The sequence below is a fragment of the Capricornis sumatraensis genome, chromosome 1 (assembly GCF_032405125.1).
Source record: "Capricornis sumatraensis isolate serow.1 chromosome 1, serow.2, whole genome shotgun sequence".
In the NCBI taxonomy this organism is placed as follows: domain Eukaryota; kingdom Metazoa; phylum Chordata; class Mammalia; order Artiodactyla; family Bovidae; genus Capricornis; species Capricornis sumatraensis.
In genome coordinates, this window is record NC_091069.1 from 130,426,391 (window position 1) to 130,447,742 (window position 21,352).

The window sequence follows — 21,352 nt, forward strand, 5'->3', positions numbered from 1 at the left end:
TATTGAAGGAAGGGGTTGTCCTGTAAGGAAGATTCAAGAAATGGGATCATCATTTGCTCTTAGTTTCTTAGGAAATCTTTTATTCTTTATGCCTGAGTTAATTTTCCAGAATTTCTGGTTTGTAGTTTTTCACTGAAAGTGAAAGTGAAGTCACTCAGTCATGTCTGACTTTCCGACCCCATGGACTGTAGCCCACCAGGCTCCTCCATCCATGGGATTTTCCAGGCAAGAGTACTGGAGTGGGTTGCCGTTTCCTTCTCCATGGGATCTTCCCGACCCAGGGATCGAACCCAGGTCTCCCGCATTGCAGGCAGACGCTTTACTGTCTGAACCACCAGGGAAGCCATGAAGCAACCAAACATTCCTTCTTTCTTTTATTTCTTATGATAGAGTATTACTTCCATTTTTCTGAATGAATAGCTTCAAAATTTCCATTGCAACATTTTTCTCTTACCTATTTCTGTTTTTTATTCTGATTTAAACAGTAACATCAAAATGTAAGGATGGAACAATTTAAAGTATCAAGAATGACCATATTCTTTTCCTTAGAATCTGGGGAATAACAGCTTATGCTGGTCTTATTCCAATCTATTTTGTGCCCCCCCTAAAAGTTATGGGAGTATACTTTTGAATAAAAATTCCCAATTTTATTTTTTGGGGATTTTTTTATTATATAGAACACTAATCATTTTTCTTCTCTTTAAAATTCTAGAAAATTCTTTGATAATTATTATTCAAAAGTAATTCACAGTAAAAAGGGAATTGGTATCTTTTACATTTCTGAGACTATTACAGCATGTAAATCTTCAGTAATCTTGGAAGAAAGGAGGAAGTTTGGAATAGAAGGAACTAAACATAATTTCTTTCTACCCATCCTAAGGAGGTGGAAAGCAGTGTATTACTAGCCTTCCTAACAAAATATTGGCATAATTCTCTCCCAAGTGGATTATATTTTAAAGGCTTCATCTATGATCAGAATATATAGTTAACAAATATCAGATGTACTACTTGTACACTCATATATCTTTATATATTACTACATGGTATATTTTTATAACCTAAAAACGATACCTCATTTTTGAAGAAATGAGTTAGTGATTTTTAGCAAAGATTGCTGGAAAAATTCTTTATCAGTAAAAAGAAAAGATTTGCTTTTCTTTCTAATTTCTTTCATCTTCCATATACATCTTCATCATCTTCTTCATAGGAACTTCATTTTTGTAAAATAGATTACATGAATTTACATTGGAAGCCAACATATTCTGCTGATCTGAGGCAAATTCTCAAAATTCAGCTTTTGTGTGTATGCATTTCAGTGTTTACACTATCCTAGCAGGAACCCTCTGTATCAAAGAGCCAAGCATATTATTGCCTTTAATTAACACTGTTGAGTTGTTAGCATATCCAAAAGCACTTTCTACAGGCTTTAACCACACCTGAAATGTAGCCAGCAACACCACATAATGGCTTTTGTACTTTGTCAAATTACAAGCAATTTAACACTTACCAAGGGAACTGAGGAAACATCTGGACTGAGGGTTTCAATTTCTAAAGTATAGTACTTGGATGGGGAAAGTGAAAACCATTAGTACTCATTTAGGGAATCTTAAGCCTTTTCATAATCCACTTTTCTTTCTCAAAAGAAAGGTTTGCTACTATTATTATCTGAAGATTTATTGAGTCACAGTTGATGAGATAATAATTTAAAAAAATCTAGCTCTTTAAGACAATTCAAAATCCAACAAAGTGCAGGACCTTTGTCTCAGAATATCCAACCCCGCCGCATTCGCTGGAGATCCTCTTTTCTCCTGCTGTCCCATGGACTTCATGGATTGTTTCCTCTCTCTTCTAAACTTCCAACTTTTTCTGTCTACTTGAGAAACAAATGCATTGCAGAACAGTAAGAGCCGAAACTAGAGTGATATTGTTTAAATCCTCACTCTGTCACTTAGCAACTTAAGACCTTGGACCAGCCCACCTTTCTGTGCTCCGCTTCTATAAATGTAAAATGCATGTGTGCTAAGTCAATTCAGTCGTGTCTGACTCTGTGCAACCCTATGGACTGTAGCTCACCAGCTTCCTCTATCCATGGGATTCTCCAGGTAAGAATACTGAACCGGGTTGCCATCACCTCCTCCAGGGGATTTTCTGCACCCAGAGATCAAACCCACACCTCTTGCATTGGCAGGCAGGTTCCTTAACATTAGTGCCACCCGGGAAGCCCCATAAATGTAAAATAGCAGCAACCATTTCAGAGGATTGTCCTGGGTATGAAACAAGTCTGTATGGGTGAACATTTAGAACCTTACTTTCATCCTGTTTCTTCCTGGACCACTGCAATTGCTTCCTCAATTCTCTTCCTAATGCTGCTACTTACTCCCTTGGGACCTTCCTCCATAAGAGCTAATCTTTTAAAAATAGAAATGGAATCATACTACTCTACCTGTGCAAAACACTTACACTGGCTTCTTACTGTAGCCATAATAGATAAGAGAGGATATCTTCATCCCTGGAGTTTTTTTTGTTGTTGTTGTGCCTACTATACAAGCATACCCTACTGTTTTATATTATAAGATGGTTTTAAAGTTGGCAACTATGTTTCTTTATGCTTTTAATTACTTTTTTTTTCTCTTTAACTGTAAAGTACCACAAAGTCACAGAACATTTGTTCACTAAAACCATAGTGTTTTTAGTTGAATAACTAATTTTCTAGTTGAAAAATTATTGAAAAAACTTCCAGAATTATTTCCACGGAAAACTCTCATCAAGTATGTCATACTTCAAATATTATGGAAGAAGGTATAGAATTTTATATTAATTATTTTGAAATTCTTTAAATTATGGGTTTCTTCATTTGAAGGAGAGATTTATGGCTGATTTATCTGCCTCTTAAGACCAGATGAAGGTCAGCTGGAGCTATATGTATGAACTGTTCAGTTCAGTTCAGTCATTCAGTTGCATTCAACTCTTTGCAACCCCATGGACTGCTGTCCATCACCAACTCCCAGAGCTTACTAAAACTCATCTCCATTGACTCGGTAATGCCATCCAACCATCCCATCTTCTCTCGTCTCCTTCTCCTCCTGCCTTCAATCTTTCCCAGCATCAGGGTCTTTTCCAATGAGTCACTCTTTTGCATCAGGTGGCCAAAGTATTGGAGTTTCAGCTTCAGCATCAGTCCTTCTAATGAATAATCAGGATTGATTTCATTTAGCATGGACTGATTGGATCTCCTTGCAGTCCGAGGGACTCTCAAGAATCTTCCCCAACACCACAGTTCAAAGGCATCAATTCTGCGGTGCTCAGTTTTCTTTATAGTCCAACTCTCACATCCATACATTACCACTGGAAAAATCATAGCTTTGACTAGACAGACCTTTGCTGGCAATGTAAAGCCTCTGCTTTTTAATATGCTGTCTAGGTTGGTCATAACTTTTCTTCCAAAGAGTAAGTGTCTTTTAATTTCATGGCTGCAGTTACCATCTGCAGTGATTTTCAAGTCCCAAAAAGTAAAGTCTGTCACTATTTCCATTGTTTCCTCATTTATTTGCTATGAAGTGATGGGACCAGATGCCATGATCTTAGTTTTCTGAATGTCGAACTGAGTGAACTCTGGGAGTTGGTGATGGACAGGGAGGCCTGGCGTGATGCGATGCATGGGGTCGCAAAGAGTTGGACACGACTGAGCGACTGAACTGAACTGAACTGAACTGAGTGTTAAGCCAACTTTCTCACTCTCCTCTTTCATTTTCTTCAAGAGGCTCTTTAGTTCTCCTTCACTTTCTGCCATAAGTGTGGTGTCATCTGCATATCTGTTATTGATAATTCCCCCAGCAATCTTGATTCCAGCTTATGCTTCTTCCAGCCCAGCATTTCTCATGATGTATTCTGCATAGAAATTAAATAAGCAGGGTGACAATATACAGCCTTGATGTACTCCGTTCCCTTTTTAGAACCAGTCTGTTGTTTCATGTCCAGTTCTAACTGTTGCTTTTTGACCTGCATACAGATTTCTTAGGAGGCAAGTCAGGTGGTCTGGTATTTCCATCTCTTTCAGGATTTTCCACAGTTTGTTGTGATCCACACAGTCAAAGGCTTTGACATAGGCAATAAAGCACAAATAGATGTTTTTCTGGAACTCTGTGGAAACTGATAAAATAGAGCATAATACGCTTTTAGTGATCCTGCCAAGTAAATGTAAGATTTCAGTTAAGTTACCAAAAAACTCTATGTGCCTGCTTTCTAAAACAGAAAATCAATAGCATCTACCTTAATCAGCTGGTTTAATGAAATTATATGTGGCATAAATAGTGATGTATGTGTGCTGTGGTTAATTGCTCAGTCATGCCCAAACTTTTGTGACCCCATGACTGTAGCCCGCCAGGCTCCTCTGTCCATGGGGATTCTCCAGGCAAGAATACTTGAGTGGGTTGCCATGCCCTCCTCCAGGGGATCTTACCAACCCAGGGGTTGAACCCAGGTCTCCCACATTGCAGGCAGATTCTTTACTGTCTGAACCAGCAGGGAAGCCCAACAGTCGATAGGTCCTGAAAAACAAACCTCATTACCTTTGTCAGTCAGAACCTGCTCACAGCCCTGATCTTGGGATCTCAGGGGTTACCTGCAGAGGCTCCCAACACTGGGAGATGGATGCTTCAAAACAGGCTGACTCCAGTATCTACCTAGCTCTTCTGCACTCTGCTTCCCAGGACATTGACAGAAGACCACTCTCTGTGGCTGGTGTGGTGTCATTTTTGTCATCTACTTTTTTTTAATTTTAATCTTATCAAAGTCCTCATTCAGATTATTATACTTTTAACTTTATAGATAGTTGTTTACTTAAGTCTAGTTACTGTTCCTTTTGTCTTCGGTCTTATTGTATCTTCATTTCTCCTTTTATTTTTCACTACTTATTTTTGGAGCTTACTGTCTGATCATACCATGTGATTGATCTGCTCAGCTTCATTAGCTAAAATGCCCGCTAAGTCATTTCAATTGTGTCCTACTCTTTTGGACCCTATGGGCTGTACCCTGCCCAGACTTCTCTGTCCATGGGATTCTCTAGGCAAGAGTACTGGAGTGCATTGCCTTGCCCTCCTCCAGGGGATCTTCCCAACCCAGGGATTGAAATCACACATCTCTTATGCCTCCTGCATTGGCAGGCAGCCTCTTTACACCTGGGACACCCTCATTAAGCTAAAGTAATTCATCTCAAATATTTTACTTCTTTTGAAGGTAGTTTATTGTTATAAGGGTATGACATGCAGGAAGTCAGTAATAAAGAAGCATTTGAGAGAAAAATTAAGTTATTTTTCCCTCCTATTGGCCCAACAACCACCCTCTGGCCCTCAGAAGTAAATTCATCATGATAAGAAAATAAGAGTCTTTTATTTTAAAATAGCAAGTGCTTCTAAACACACATAGTGTAAGTGAAATTGGGAACCCAGACAGTGAGAAGGGAAGCTCCAGGAAATGAAACCAGTAGAGAATTAGCTATAGGAAATAACGTAGAAGAAAAATTATTAGTTGGGCAGGATAAAAGCAGCTAAACCATTATTTTAAATATTACATCTAAGAGTTTTACCTGGTTCATGCACAAAGCAGAGGTATTCTTCCACAGATTAGCTGGAAGAAGATGAGGAAGATCAGTGAAAGATCAGTTTAAAAAAATACACAATTTGCAATGTTTCATCACATTTGTTATGACTTAAGATATATAATGAAAGTGAAAGTGAAGTCACTCATCCTGTCCGACTCTTTGTGGCCCCATGAACTGTAGCCCACCAGGCTTTTCTGTCCATGGAATTTTCCAGGCAAGAATACTGGAAAAGAGTGTTGCCACACCCTCCTCCAGGAGATCTTCCCAACCCAGGGATCTAACCCTTGTCTCTTGCATCTACTGCATTGGAAGGCCAATTCTTTACCACCAGAGCCACTTGGGAAGCCCCTCCTCTAATTTTAATTGATGTTAAAACCTATTATAGTGATTGAGGTATAAGACGACTATGGCCTGGACTAGACTGATTGTACAGAAATGAGTTGTGAAGAAGACATATATTTTGGTGATTGATGGCACACGAGAGGTCAAAGGTGACTCCCAGGTTTCTGGTCAAAGTGACCAGGAAAATGGTCATACCATTGACCCTTTCTGAGGACACAATTAGCCTGGCTTTTATCCTTAACCCTTAATTAAATTGATGGAGTTCTATAAAGAGAGAAATTATTGGTTCCATAAATCCAAAACCATTCCTCTCCTTTAAAAATAATTCTTCTTTAGTTACTCAGTAACACTGAACCTTCAAGTCAGGCATCAGATTTTATGGTTTATTTATAGTAATGATATTTAAATGTCAGCTTTGGGCCAGTTAGTAATATTTATGAAAGGATATATATTCAGGGAGGAAGAACTGTACCAGTTTTCACAGGCAAATCTGATTTTTAAAAAACACTTTATGAAACAGAAGATTGTCATGCAGTGTAGTTTTAATTGAAACATTTGACCACAAATAAGGACTCAGAGTCGGACACAACTGAAGCGACTAAGCAGCAGCAACATGCACACAGTTTATGATAGCACTCGTAAAGTTTTCAAAATCCTCCCTCCTCAAACACAAAAAGAGGAAAGGATAAATATACATAGAAAAGTTAAAAGGAAAAAAAACCTAATATCTGACTAGAACAGTTTTCAAGATTAATTTGATCCACTTCAGAATATATATATATATTCAAGAGGATGCTTTCCAATTCATAATGTAAGATATTTGAGTCCTTATAGATATGGTTTTATACTTTCACTAACGGGTTTCCTAGGTGGCTCAGTTTTAAAGAATCCACCTGCAATGCAGGAGACGGGAGTTCAATCCCTGGGTCAGGAACATCCCCTGGAGAAGGAAATGGCAACCCCACTCCAGTATTTTTTCCTAGGAAATCCTATGTGACAGAGGAGCCTGGTAAACTACAGTCCACGTGGTCGAAAAAAAGCAGGCCATGACTTAGTTACTAAACAACAACTTTCTCTAACAAACGGTGAAAGTTATTACAGTTTGAATCATATCTAAGACACAGCATTGATGTAGTGTCAGGATTAACTGGTAGATAGTATGTTCAAAATCTGAGTAAACCACTTCACTCCAGATAACATAAACATTGTCTAGTAACTAACACGTGACTCTGTTTTGAGATTTAGTAGCTGTAGATTACTATTTGATGACCACTTCCTCACTATAGAGCCCTTTCTGTAGTGGACTTAGAACAGATAGTTCCTAAAATGTCAAGAACAATTACAGCAATCCATTATAAAATTTTACCTTGGGACCTTTTTTTTTTTTTTTTTTTAAAGAAAACTTGATTCATTTACTAGAGCATAGAATTCAGCTACATGAAAACATTTAAAAAGTAAGTTTTGATCCCTACAGCATCAGGAAGCAGCAAATGAACATCAATATGCCCCTCTTTTAACGTGGGGATCACATGAATTTGAGAGCTCCTTGTGGATAGAGGCTGTAGTATTTTTAACTGTGTATTTCTAGAGTTTGCCTCAGTGTCTGGCTCATGATAGATACTTGGTCAAGCAAATGAATTAGCAAATGAGGTTGCCAGCTCTGAGCATCAGTAGAACAGGGACTGAGGAATATTGCGTTGAAACTTCCCCAGAGTCTTATGTAGCTCTAATATCCGATATAAAGAGCACACACACACACGCACACTTATATAGACAGCTCCTAATCTATTCTACACTGCTCTTTTTAGAATTCAAATTATCAATTACAGTGACCCCTTCTCAGGTGTTAAAATACCAGACTTCACAGCATTTCAGAATCTTTATTTTCCTAGACGCTCTTCTTTTGGGGTTTCCACAATGCAAATATCTGGCCAGCTTTCCTCTTTTTCATCAGTTTCTTTCTTTCAATCTTCCCAATGGATATTTGTTTCCTTAGTGTTTTCTACTCAACACATTTCCCCTCTTCCTCCAAGTTTCTGCTGAGTGTTTATATGCTTATATGCACCTATGGTTCCTATATCTACTCTATGCTCACTTGATGTTTTTAGCCCCAAACCTCCTCTAACCCATTAGCTTTTATCTCTAACTACACACTGAACCTGTATTCTACTCCATATCTAATTTCATATGTACTTTAAAGAATCATGATTTTTTCCCTATTATCATCATCCAATAATGATCCCAACTAAAATCCTAAGAATTACTTTAAAATGATTTCCTGTTCTTTATTCCTTTATTAAAAAAATAAAATACCTGAACACATTTCTTTACTGGAGATTTAGCTCTTGAATTCCTCCTGACTGTTTTCTTTAAAATATCTTCTTCGCATGTCTTTAAGCTGACATTTGATGTGATTGTTGACTCAAGCCTTTGCCTATGTTAGTTTCTTCCCACTTTAATCCTTACTCCCTGTGGCTCCCAGAAGCACATCATATCACCCCCCTTCTTAAAATCCTCTAATGATGCATTATCCTCGGCAGGAAGAGGTATAAGTGTGACATTGTATATGAGATGTGTACGATCGCAATGCAATATAATTACACAAAAAGTTCGTCTATTAGAGGTCAAATTTTATTCCCACCCTCAGAATCCGTAAACTGAACTCATAACTCCCAGGATCTCAGAATGGAGATATTGGAAGATAAAGTCTTTAGAGAAGTAATAAAGTTAAAATAAGGTCATTGGGCTGGACCCTAATCGAACATGACTGGTGTATTTATAAAAGGGGAAATTTGGACACAGAGAAAGCATCGGGGAAAAAAAATAATAATGTAGAACAAGAGGGAGAAGACAGCTATCTACTAGCCAAGGACAGAGACCCTGAACAGATTTTTCCCTCACAGCCTTTGAAATGAACCAGTTGTACTGAATCTTCATTCAGAATTCTAGCCTCCAGAACTGTGAGACAATAAACATCTGTTGTTTAAGCCACCCAGTCTGTGGTGCTTTGTTATGGCAGTCCTAGGAAACTAAGATGACTCCCATTTTTACCACTGACATATATACACATGCGCATACTGTTAACCACGCTGCCTTGCTAATAATGTGCTATCTGTACAGAAGCCGCAGGGGAAATTTCCAAACAGTCCTCCTGTAGGATTTTAGTCCTCAGGAGTCTGAGAGACTGATGTTTTAACCATGAGCAAACACATTTCACATCATATCACAGAATGAAAACTACTGCATCAGAAAACCCTTTTCTCATTAAACAGCAATGCCAGTTGTAATTTACCACTAGCAATTTGTAATAAAAGGAATTATATCTATTCATTATGCCATCTAGTAAAGAATCTGCCATCTAGTAAAGAAATCAGTAACAACAAAAAGAGCTGTGGAAATAGTATTAGGTATTAGTAGCTCACAATCTCATGCTACTTCTTATGGGTCAGATGCTCTTCCAAGCACAGATAGAATCACTGAGCTTGCTGACCTCACTGATATTTCTCTTCATGGACTGAGGTCATGTCTCTTCTGAGTAAGGAAGATGCTTCCAAGGAGGGAAAATCATAAAAGCAGAAATTGAGGAAGATTCCATTTTTCTATGATGTGTTTAGTACCCTGGGGGAAAAATTAACGCAGAGATGTTCTTCAGGCATGTTGTAAATTTTGATTTTGGATTTCAGTGCCACATTAAGCTGATAAATACAGATTTTGTTTCAGCGCACTGCAGATTTTCTTAGACAAATCCACATTGTGAAGTTTTCCTCGAATCCAGTTGTTCTAGGACTTTAGTAAGAAATAGAGTCATACTGGAGGGCTAGTTAAAAGAGACTCTTGGGTACTATTCCCAAATGCTCTGATGCACTATGTCTGGGGGAAGGGGAACCTGAACTTGCATGTTTAGGAAGTTCACAGACGCTGCTGCTACTGCTGATCCAGGGACCACATCTTGAGAGCCACTGATTGAAACGAGAAGCAGTAACTGAAAACTGGAATCCGTGATCATCAATTAACAACTCCCTTATCTGACAAAATTCTCCAGAAGGTTGCCAAGAGGAGGAAACAAGAGTATAAGACTGATTATAAATGTTCAGTCAGTTGGTATATTTAGAAAAACCACCAGGATCGTAGTTTGTTTGTTTTTTTTCATTGTTTGTGCACATGTGGTTATTTATTTTTATTTCAAAACTATTTGGCAGAATTTATCATTAGTTGGGAAAATGCATGTGTGGTCTGTGTATGCGATATTATATGTGAGTGTGTGTATATTGAAAATAATTCTCAACAGCAATCTAATACATAAATTTGAGGGTCTATTTATGTGGAACATTAATAGAGCACATGGAGCATTCCTATTTTTAATGGAGCATTCTTATTTCTAAATACATTTTTTGAGTAATTGAGGAAGATAAACAGCCTAATTATGTAAAGTTGCCTTCTGTTGGCAGACATGATTTTCTCAAAACTTTGTTACTCTCTCAGTCTCCCCCTAGTGTTCTTAACTGGATATGAAAAGTAACAGATACCAGTTTGCATTCCCAACAGTATAGGAGGCTTCCCTTTTTACCACCCCCTCTCCAGCATTTATTGTTTGTGGATTTTTTGGATGACGGTCATTTTGCTGGTGTGAAGCAATAATCCCATTGTAGTTTTTATTTGCATTTCTTTAATAATTAGCAATACTGAACATCTTTTCATGTATCTCTTGACCATCTGTATGCCTTCTTTGGAGAAATATCTATTTAGGTCTTCTGCCCATTTTTTGATTAGGAGACTTAGAGAATGAGCTTAAGGTTATGAGGAGTGAGGGAGAGGGACAGTTAGAGCATTTGGAATTGACATATACCCACTACTATGTTTTAAATGGGTAACCAACAAGGACCTACTGTATAGCACAGGAAATTCCCCTCAAAATTATTTAACAACCTGAGTAAGAAAGTATTTGAAAAAGAATAGATGCATGTGTATCTGATTCACCCTGTTGTACTTTTGAGGCTAACACAATATTGTTAATCAATTACTCTCCCATATAAAATGAAGAAAAACGCAGTAACAGATAAACTTCTTATATTTGATATACTCAACAGTGAATTATAAGTATATCAAAGGGATCCACATGTTCCTATAAGGTAGTACCAGTATTTTTGTAAGTGTTCAAGATAATTGCAAAATGAGAGTGGTGCTTAGAAAAAATTATTATTTTACAAAACATAGAGTTTATCCATCTTAGGGCCTTCCCAGGTGGCGCTAGTGCTAAAGAACACACCTGCCAATACAGGAGATGTAAGAGACACGGGTTCAATCTCTGGATCAGGAAGATCCCCTGGGGGAGGGCATAGTAACCCCCTCCAGTATTCTGACCTGGAGAATCCCCATGGACAGAGGAGCCTGGCGGGCTACAGTCCACGGAGTCACAAGGAGTTGGACATGTCTTAATGACTAAACAACAAGCGGCAGTTAAATTAAAAAGGTAAAAATAGGTACATTAAGATTGTTTTTACCCAATATTTTCAAAGTCTTAAGATTATAGTGTGTATTTTACACTTGCAGCCTTTCTCAATTTGGACCAGCTACAGTTGAAGGGCTCAATAACCACACCTGACCAGTGTCTTCTATATTGGGCAGCACAGTATTAGATCATATTTCCTCTTATGCATTTGCTTTAAAGGAAAAATGTAAGCATTTGTTATGGACTATGGGATATTTTACTTTTAGCTTAAGTTGTACTTATTAAGACAGGAGCACCAATTCCAAAAAAAAAAAAAAAAAAAAAAAGGCTCCAAATTGTAGAGTCTCTAACATAGTGACAGAGAGCAACCTGGAAAATGAACAGGGAGGCTACTTCTCAGGTAGAGGAGGGGCATGCGTATTGACAAGCCTCACCCTGTGATTTCAGCCATCTTTGCTTGAGTTAGGTCTATGGTTTTGTAGAACTGAATGTCTGATTCCTTTTAAATTTCTGAGTTTAAATATAAAATACAATTGCTCCTTTATCTGCCACCACACAAGGAAGGATGTTGAATAGACTTCTGTAAACTTTTGCTGTTATTACACAAGATGCCCCTATTTAAAATGGCTTCCCTTGAGTTCTACATCAATTTCATAACAACTATTACCGTGTAAAACCATATTCTTTACTTCTTGACTTGTTTTTCTCCACTTATATATACCCCATGAGATTAGAGACTTTCACTTTCTAATTTACTGCTCTATCCCTAATACATGTGCTGCTACATGGTAGATGCCCCATTGAATAAACAATAGATTTCTTTAAACTGAGTGATTTCTTCTGACATCAGAAAATATTTTTCTTCAAGTATACCTTTTAAATACAATCTTTCTTTTACAGTCTTTACACATTCTCTTTTTCATCTTTTCTTCTGGCCTTGTGTGGTAGAAAGTGTATAGGACACATAGTTGAGACAGTCATTTTTTTCTCTACTCAGGTCTCTTGGAAATTTCCACCTAATTCCATGTCTCAGCCAATATATTGCTAACAGAGATGACCAAATTTACTTACTTCATAGAGTTGTTAGAATGATTATTCGGTATATTGTAATTTATAAAATTACCAAGTTGGCCAAAAATTTGGGTTTTTTCCATTAAAATGTAGAGGTTTAAATACATTAAAAATTGCAAAGGCAACAATAGAAAACTTTAATTTGGATAAATATCACCCAAGAAGAGGAAAGGAAAATGAGGGTGAAAATGTCCCCCCGTTCTCAAACTGGGTGCGTTATGTCCGTTTTTCATCTCAAGGAATCACTATATATACAAACTGATAAATTTAATAAATTGTTGATAAATCAGGTTAGAAGTATGAGCATATCTTCTGAAATTCTAGACTTGGACTATATTAGCTCAGCTGGTAAAGAATCCACCTGCAATTCAGGAGATCCCAGTTTGATACCTGTATCGGGAAGATCCCCTGGAGAAGGGTTAGGCTTGCCACTCCAGTACCCTTGGGCTTCCCTGGTGGCTCAGGTGGTAAAGACTCCGCCTGCAATGTGTTGAGCCCTGGGTTGGGAAGATTCCCCTGGAGAAGGCAGCAGCTACCCACTCCAATATTCTAGCCTTGAGAATTCCATGGACTGTATAGTCCATGGGGTTACAAAGAGTCAGACATGACTGAGCGACTTTCATTTTTTTTTTTTTTTCTGAAATTCTAAAATAATTGAAATTAAAAAGGGAAAAAATAGTTAAAAGACAAAATGACTAGAATGTGTAACTGGGCATAAGGAGTAAATGGGGAAAACTTGCAATTCACCCTTAAATACTGTTATTTTCTTTATTGCCAGTGACTTTTATTACTTTAGTGAATGTTAGTCACTTATGTGTGTCTGACTCTGTAACCCCATGGACTGTAGCCAGCCAGGCTCTTCTGTCCATGGGGATTTTCCAGGCAAGAATATTGGAGTAGGTTGCCATTTCCTTCTCCAGTGAGTCTTCCTGACCCAGGGATTGAACCCAGACCTCCTGCATTGCAGGCAGATTCTTTACCTTCTGAGCTACCAGCCCTGGTATATTACTTTAATTAAATATATATTTTTTAAATGTAATGGAAAAATCCAAATGAACTTTTCGACCAACTCAATACAAATGCTTCGAAATACCGTGTGTGTGTGTGTGTGTGTGTGTATCTGTGTGTGTGTGTGTATCTGTGTGTGTGTGTGTGTCTGTGTAATTGTATGGGTATTGGACAGAAAAGACTCTTCCTTCATCCTTTAAAGTATTCCCATCTGCATGGTCAACCTTCTTTCCAGGTTAGATATGATCTTTCCTGTCTCAAGAGAAAGATATATAACTTTCTGTCTGTATCACTCATTTGAAAACTTAACTATATGCAAATTTGCAACAGTCTGTGATTGTGTCATATATAGATATAATTACCAATGTGGCAAAAAATCCTTGATGGGCATAATTTAAGACTAGGATGAAAGGAAGGATCTAATAAAATCCCATTTAATATATCTGTTTCTATGTTTCAAATAGTTCTCTACCTTGTTCACTGTGATTCAGAATTTAATGTTCTCATCATTTTATTTATTTAAAGTCTTATAGAGGGCATATTAAGAAATAATTTTCATAGTTGATTCTACAATTTTATTTTTAAATTATAAATAAGTGTAAAGCTTCTTTGAAAATTATGGCAGAAAGAATATAAGAACAAAATGTTTATCAAGGGAAATATTAATTTTTAATTCTGATTTTGAAAAAGTGTACTTTGGAAATTGTTACAAATTGTATTAAGACCAAACTATCTTGCCCAGAATATTTTATGTGATTAGATATGCATACAGCTTTGGATTAAAAATATACTTGACATTTTGTATCAATTAAATGAATAAAAATTGCTAATAACATATTTTTACTGTCACTTAATTTGAAAGTGAATTTTATTTCATACAATAACTCTTAGAATATAGAAACTACACTTATTGTTTTAGTGGTATTTCACCTTAAATACATGAGAAAACATGAATGAAACTAACAGATCTTATAGCTCCAACTCTTCTGAGGTCAGTTTCTAGTGTTTATAAATACATATTTTAAAACATTAAAATATTCTCTCATGACTAGATAGTTTGGTCTAAGAATCTTGCCCTAAGTACATTGGAGCATTGCAGTGCATAAGTTGAGACACACATGATTTAAATCTCTTAAACCATGTCCTCCATACACCCATCATTGGGAGAAGAACATAGTATTGCAATGGAAGAATTTATGATTTCCCTAGATATATAAAGCCAAACTACTATATTATCTTGGAGAAGGTAATGACACCCCACTCCAGTACTCTTGCCTGGAAAATCCCATGGATGAAAGAGCCTGGTAGGCTGCAGTCCATGGGGTCCCTAGGAGTTGGACACGACTGAGCGACTTCACTTTCACTTTTCACTTTCATGCATTGGAGAAGGAAATGGCAACCCACTCCAGTGTTCTTGCCTGGAGAATCCCAGAGACGGGGGAGCCTGGTGGGCTGCCGTCTCTGGGGTGTCACAGAGTCGGACATGACTGAAGCGACTTAGCAGTAGCAGCAACTATATTATCTAAATTTTGAGCCATTTTGCCTCAACTGTTCAGTTCTGAAAATGTTACAAAATCCTTTAAAAATATTCTGTGAATAGGAAAACTCTTTAGTGTTAAGTCCAAATCAGTATTAAATTCAAAATGAACACATCCTAACCACTCCATAGTAGTCCAAAAGCTGAAACATGACTCATTGCTAATCACAGTGATGACCAACATTCAGAAGTTGGTTTAAAAATTTAGTTGTGATGTATTAGAATTAAAAAAATTAAATCTGGCTAAAGAATTCTTTATCCTCCACATTTAGGTAGATGACAGACTCTCTGAAAAACAGCAGTAAAAGATATACCCCGAATAATGAAAAACATCTATATTTTAAATTGACATTATAATACTATACACACATATACATTTTTTAAAAAATGAGCTTCCCTTATACCTAAATTGGTAAAGAATCTGGCTGAAATGCAGGAGATCCAGGTTCGATTCCTACGTCGGGAAGATCTCCTAGAGAAGGAAATGGCAACTTACTCCAGTATTCTTGCCTAGAGAATCCTATAAACAGAGGAGCCTGGCAGGCTACAGTCCCCAGGGTCTCAAGAGTCAGACATGACTTAGCAAGTAAACCAACCACCACATACAATAAAATACCATGAATATTGAGGAGAATCATATGAAAGTATGAGTAGAAGTATCTATGTTTTATAGATGGCTGATGTTTAACTTGTATGTGCCATTTGGCTTAGTAGACAAAAGCAAAATCGTAAAGAATTTATATTCTTACTTGTACATCAGATAAAACCCAAAAACAAAAGTTGTCAGACAAATGTATGCTATTAGTATTTTAACAAGTGATTGAACTTGAAATCAATCTCCCAACCATACTGATGCAAAATTCTGAATCCTTAACAATCTTTGTTGATATATTAAATGCTGACATTTAGTATAGGTGCAGATTTTGACAAGACTAATAATACTATTTATACATGTAATTATTTAAATTACCCATACTGCCTCAGTTTAATTGTGTTCACTAAATTTGCATGCATAATATATGACATCAGTGCTGTCAACCATCAATCTACATATCAGACAGCAACATATCAACTAAATGACAGGGTAAAATGTTTCAGTTGATTCCCAAAAGAACTTCAACTTTTGAGGACAGAAGTTTGCATCATATTTATGTATTAAAGGAGACTACATATTTGGTGAAATTTCCTCAAGACTCCTTCAAAAAGATCACAGTTATGCTAATTCAAAGGGAAAAAAGCCCATAGAATAAAGACTGTTTATTTATTTTCTTTGTTCTTTACTTTTTATTGATATATAATTGACATATAATATTCTATTGGTTTCAAATTTAGAACATAATGATCTGATTGATATATATAAATATATAAATATATATATATATAAATATCCTCTGAAGAAGGAAATGGCTAACAGTCCAATAGTCTTGCCTGGAAAATTCCGTGGACAGAGGAGCTTGGCAGTTTTCAGTCCATGGGGTTGCAAAGCATCAGAACACTGAATGACTAACACTTTCACTTTCATATATGTTGAAATGATCAATGCAATAAAATCTAATTAACATCCATCACTATGCAGTTATCCTTTCTATGATGAGAAATAACCGTTATGATCCAATCTCCTAACAACTTTCAAATATACAATACGGTGTTATTAGCTATAGTACATTACATTATATTCCCAGGTCTTACTTATTTTATGACTGGAAATATATTTTTTGAGCTCCAAAATCACTGCAGATGGTGATTGCACCCATGAAATTAAAAGACGTTTACTCCTTGAAAGAAAAGTTATGACCAACCTAGACAGCATATTAAAAAGCAGAGACATTACTTTGCCAACAAAGGTCTGTCTAGTCAAGACAATGGTTTTTCCAGTGGTCATGTATCGATGTGAGAGTTGGAGTATAAAGAAAGCTGAATGCGAAAGAACTGATGCTTTTGAACTGTGGTGATGGAGAAGACTCTTGAGACTCCCGTGGACTGCAAGGAGATCCAACCAGTCCATCCTAAAGGAAATCAGCCCTCGGTGTTCATTGGAAGGACTGATGTGGAAGCTGAAACTCCAATACTTTGGCCACCTGATGCAAAGAGCTGACTCATTTGAAAAGACTCTGATGCTGGGAAAGATTGAGGGCAGAAGGAGAAGGGGACGACAGAGGATGAGATGGCTGTGGATGGCATCACCGACACAATGGGCATGGGTTTGGGTGGACTCCGGGAGTTGGTGATGGACAAGGAGGCCTGGCGTGCTGCAATTCATCGGGTCACAAAGAGTGAGACATGACTGAGCAACTGAACTGAACTTATTTTATGACTGGAAATTTGTGCCTTTACCCATCTGCCTACCCACATCCCTTGTCTCTGACAACCACTAAATCCTTCTCTGTATCTATGATTTCCTGATTTTGTTTTATTTTGGTTTGATTTTTGTTTTAGATTTTACACACAGTGGAGATCATACGGTCTTCATCTTTCTTTTTATGACTCATTTTACTTAACATAATGTGCTCAAGGTCTATCTTTGCTGTCACAAATGACAAGATTCCCTTCTTTTTTATGACTGAATAATATTCCAGTTTGTGTATGTATCTATGTGTGTATGTGCACGCGTCAGTTATTCTTTATCTGTTCAGTAGACACTTTGGTTGTTCCATGGTCTTGGCTATTATAAATAATAGCCAAATGCTGCAGTGAACTTGGGGATGCAGAAATTCTTTTCCAGTTGGTGTCATTGTTGTTTTCTTCTAATAAATACTCACAGAGTATTCATCTTTGTTTGTGTGGCCCAGCAACCACCCTGAAAGTCTTGTATAGCTTACAGATACCTTCTCAAAATAATGTTTTAAGATACATATAATAAAATACCTTTAGGTAAAAAATTATATTGAAATTATCAAATTTTTATTACATTACCTATGTGGTATAAAGTACACGGAATTTGTTAACACATTAAATGCCAAGACATAGTGGCTGCTTTTGCTAAGTCACTTCAGTCATATCCGACTCTGTGCGACCCCATGGATGGCAGCCCACCAGGCTCCCCCGTCCCTGGGATTCTCCAGGCAAGAACACTGGAGTGGATTGCCATTTCCTTCTCCAATGCATGAAAGTGAAAAGTGAAAGTGAAGTCGCTCAGTTGTGCTCAACTCCTCGCAACCCCATGGACTGCAGCCTCCCAGGCTCCTCCATAGTGGCAGATCTTATAAAATATTAAAATAATGGTGATCATAAGGAATACGTTGAGATAACTGCAACAATTGTAATTTAATAGGAAAATATGAGGAAAAAAAGCCGTAGTTACTCCTAATAGTTCTTTAGCTTATTGCCCACTTTTATAGCAGTTAGTGAAAGTAAAAATGATTTTTTCCCCTATCCAATATCACAGACATTCTGAATTCTTTCTTCAAGCTCCTCAGATATTTGTAGACCCAAGGTTAACAATCCTGCCATAGATTAAGCCTTGCATTTCCATCAGTCTATTTTGTCTTTCTTTAAGAATCAAGTTATTGATCTATTTATGTCAGAAATAAAATAAGCTATTGTGCATTATTCAGTTTATACCAGGCAAAACAGTTGGGAATATTTTCTCTAACCAAATAATGTAAAAAGTATTTATATTTTAATGTAACTTTCCTTTAATTTTTTTTACTCTTCTGTGATTCTTTTTTTTTCATATTTTCTTAAAGCTTTTTTTATTTATTGTTATTATTATTATTATTTTACTTTACAATATTGTATTGGTTTTGCCACATTGGGATGACCCGGAGGGATGGTGTGAGGGGGAGAGGTGGGAGGGGAGTTTGGGATTGGGAACATGTGTAACTTTCCTTTAATTTTATTTTTACCATTTTAGCAAAATATATGTGGATGCTACATGAACATGCTTTGGAAACTGAAATTGTTCTTGAATTCATAGTATTAATCAAAATGCCAGGCCATATACTCTGAGGATTTAGCAATCTGAACAGTGTTATTCAGAGCTTTGTACTCTATGATATCCAGCTATACTGGTACCAGGGAAGCCCTTTCATACATGGAGAATGCAGTAAACAATTAATATCTTAGGACATATAATTAAAAATAAGAAACCATCACATTTTTAAGGAATAGATTAAAACACAATAAAAATGAAACTGAGGAAAAGGTGAAAGTACCCATATGCTTTATTTCTCTTCCCCTACTTCTCCTACATTAAAGTAAAACATGTTTTGCAAGATGGACTAGAAAATATGCCCTTCAAGTGTTGAGTAAACTGTCAGGACAAACCAGTATAGGGTAGTCTTTCTAGTACAGCTAATTTTCACTAATTTTCACCAGTTCCCCATGAGGCTCAAGAGAGCACATTTCCAGAAAGAGTAACAGAAAGATTGCCCTCATACATATTAACTGTTCTGTTCATATTAAGATTTGTTAAAGATGATCTCAACATGACTTTAGAGATGAAATGTAATTCTCAGATAATAGCTTTGAGATATGAACACAATCAGCATTACATCAAACATTTTATCAAAATATCAGAAATATTCCTCCAGTTCTTTAAGCCTGTATTAGTTTCCTGTCACCATGTAGCCAATTGCCACAAAATCAAGGGCTTCAAACAGCGCCCATTTAATACCTCTCAGTTCAGTAGCTCAGATCAAGTGCAGACTCACAGAGTTTTCTACTCAAACTGCCACACTCAAAATTTTCACCAGACAGACTTGTTTTGAAGACCTTGGGAAAACTCCATTTCCAAAATCATTCAGGTAGTTATCAGAATCCAGTTCCTTGCAGTTCTTAGGTGAGATCTATATTTTCTTCATGACTCTCAGCTAAGTAAGGAAAAAAGATGTTGAAACCATGTTATATACTCACTAATTCCATCAATTAAATATGCATTAAAGAATGCCTTATACCAGTTATCATTCCAAACATTATAAGTGCACTAGAAAGCACACATTCACTACTCTGAAAAACAGGTTATTTCACAAATATATCACAATCATTAATAATAATCAACAATAAACTCAGTATTCTCCATGGGGTCACAAAGAGTCGGACATGTTTCACTCTTCATCTGAGTGAAGCAGATGACTGTATTTCAACACATTCATTGTGAAACCACCATGTGCCATTCACTGTGTTACACGCTGAAAACACACCTGAATGATTCACTTCTTAACTTTTTATAAAACAAAGCCATGGCTATTTTACAGCAGATTATTATAAAACTAAACAATCTATTTTATTTTTTATAAGTAACATTAAGAATGTATTTAATCCCAGCTTTCTTTCCAAATCTGGTGTTTTTAATCATTGATAGATAGAGAGTAGCTAATGATCTGGAGAATAAGAAAATATTCCAAGCATGCCTAAAAAAATGAGACCATCAATTCAGATCCAAGGGCACTTCTCAAATAGCTGCATTTAAGGTGCCAGGATCTTGATGGTATCTCCAGGAAACTGGAAGAAGATGATGTTTCCATCCTAAATAATCTGATCAGATAATTGAATGTTCTGTTAATCACCTTGAAATGGATGAGCCTAATATGCAAATTATATGTGGCAAAAGCTAATGATCAGCGAGATAATTTACTAATGATTTTCAGAAATGAAATGGTTTCAAGATTTTTCAGAATTGAAACAATTATTTAGATGTTATGATGAATTAATGTACTTATTGTCTGATATTCTTGCAGAAACAATATTAAAGACTGTTTAAAGATAGAAATGCAAATTGGAGAATTTAAGAGTAGAGCTTCTCTCTTTTAACTATTCTTGTATTTATGGCAGTTTAATGTTTGTTTTGTTTTTTTCGGAAGATGTACCAAACATTTCAAATTATTTTTAAATGCATATATATAGTGGCAACTACTGTAATTTTAACACAAAAAAATAATAGGGGTAGAGTTCAAAGATTAAACTGCCTCATTTTTCATTAAAAAATGGACAAATTTTTACAAAGAAAAGATAAGAAAAGGAGCAATACAAATATTGTTAAGTGCATAGCCTATTAGCATATAAGAAACTGTTGTAAACATTTGATCAGAAATCTAACAGGAATAGTTTCATCCTGTTAAATCATTTCATCCTATTTCATTCCCCTGGAGAAATGGCAACCCACTCTAGTATTCTTGCCTGGGCTGTCTCATGGAGAGACGATTCTGGTGGGCTACAATCCCTGGGGTTTTAAAAAGTCAGACATGATTCAGCAACAGTGAATGGACTGGACTCATCATTTAAAGTAAGGATACTTAGGGATTCCCTTGTAGCTAAGTCGGTAAAGAATCTGCCTGCAGTGCAGTAAACCGGGGTTCAATTCCTGGGTCAGGAAGATCCCCTGGAGAAGGAAATGGCAATCCACTCC